At 40.3% G+C, this 1,311-nt stretch overlaps 1 long non-coding RNA gene across 1 annotated transcript in view; it reads left to right on the plus strand.

Annotated features, from left to right (window-relative positions):
- Positions 1-1,311, plus strand: part of LOC115947861 — an 18,481-nt gene that overhangs the window by 472 nt on the left and 16,698 nt on the right. The window lies entirely within an intron of this gene.

Below are 1,311 nucleotides of genomic sequence, written 5' to 3' on the forward strand. Positions count from 1 at the left end.
GGGGCCGGGAGCGGCGATTGCCCGTCCGGGCTGCTTAAAGCGTGTCACGTTCGAGCCTTGCAGGTGCTCGGAAAACGGCCGCACACAGGGTTAACAGCATCCCCGGTCGGACAGTATGTGTTTAATATGCGAGCGTATTTGATGTTCATTGACAGAGCAACAATAGGAATTATCTTGCTTTATGTACCAGTTACAAGGTTTAATATCATTATATTGCATGCAATATTAGTTTTTATTAGTCGCCATTAACAAGATGTTTTCTACTCGAATTCTCATTTACTTGTTCAATGCAAAAATTTTCTTTGTAAAAGAGAAAAACACATCTTCAAGTGTCAGCTATATTAAATTAAAGAACTGTTTACCCTTCCTAAGGAAAGCATATGTATCTAAATAGGCATCTTTTACCGTTTGCATAGTAGATTGGAAATTAGCATTTTTGTTCATTTTCCCATGTATGCACAGCGCCTGGAAGAGTAATACTCCATGCATATCAGATCAGCCAGCCTACAATTTTTGTGCAATATATTATTTGGCAATCTAAAATTTGTAATTTGCATGAAATTGCTTAATTAAAATACAGTCACTCAGGGTATTAATTTCTCTGTCTGGCAGTTCAACGTACTAAAGGCGGGCTACAGAAAATGTGAAATCCTGTCAGATGTAACAGTAAAATATTAGCAAAAAAAAAAAAAATCCACTTCTGGCAATAAAGTGACAGAGTGATAATGCTTTTGCCCTGATTCTGGGTTCAAATACGAGCTTGGGTTGACATTGAAACCGGCAAAGAAATTTACAATAGCAACTCTGGCTCTTTGCCAATAAATCTGCATCACGGACCTTTCCTGGTGAGACCCTTTTCCCTCTCCCCACCCCCTTTACATTTTTCCCTACTAGCTAAGACAGAGAAGAAAAAAAATTCCTTTTTCTGAAGCCCAAGTCCCTTACTATTTTTGGCAGTTTGCTTTTGAAATCAGCAACCCTACTGATAAAATGATCCAATCAGTCCTTCCCAGTTGTCAAGACAACAGTTCATAATTGTACCAGCTCTTTCCATTGCAGCTAGACATTTCATAAATAGATAATTCTCTAATTGATCCAGCCAATCCTACTTTGCATACCCTGCCAAACTAGGTAAGCCCGGGTTCTATTCCAGTACGGCAGCAACTTTCTGCGAAGACAAGAAAACGGGCTTCATTTACCGCTCGAGACAGGGGACAGAGGAAAAAAAATAAAGAGGGGGGAGCAACTTTAATGCTGAATAAACCTGAGTTGGGGAGGGGGAAAGAGGGGCAGATTTTGCGTGGGCAGCTG

The sequence above is a fragment of the Geospiza fortis genome, unplaced genomic scaffold (genome assembly GCF_000277835.1).
Source record: "Geospiza fortis unplaced genomic scaffold, GeoFor_1.0 scaffold195, whole genome shotgun sequence".
NCBI lineage: Eukaryota > Metazoa > Chordata > Aves > Passeriformes > Thraupidae > Geospiza > Geospiza fortis.